This window comes from Nannospalax galili, unplaced genomic scaffold (genome assembly GCF_000622305.1).
Source record: "Nannospalax galili isolate Female #2095 unplaced genomic scaffold, S.galili_v1.0 scaffold816, whole genome shotgun sequence".
NCBI classification, from domain to species: Eukaryota; Metazoa; Chordata; class Mammalia; order Rodentia; family Spalacidae; genus Nannospalax; species Nannospalax galili.
The window spans coordinates 26110-26420 of record NW_008338116.1 but is presented as its reverse complement, the minus strand read 5'-3'; positions in this window follow the sequence as shown (position 1 = coordinate 26420).

The following is a 311-nucleotide window of genomic DNA, read 5'->3' as shown; positions in this document are numbered from 1 at the left end:
TAGATTAATTGCAATGCCAATCAAAATCCCCATGACATTTTTCACAGAATTGGAAAAAAAACATCCTAACATCTAAGATTCATATGGAAGCACAAAAGACCTCAGATAGCCAAAGCAACCCTGAACACTAAGAGCAATGCCAGGGGGATTACCATGTCAGACTTTAAATTGTATTACAGAAGTATAGTAAAAAAACAACAACACGGTACTGGCACAAAAATAGACCCATAGATCAATGAAACAAAATGGAAGACCCAAATATGAGTAAATGCAATTTCAGCCACCTGATATTTGACAAAGGGGCCAATAAC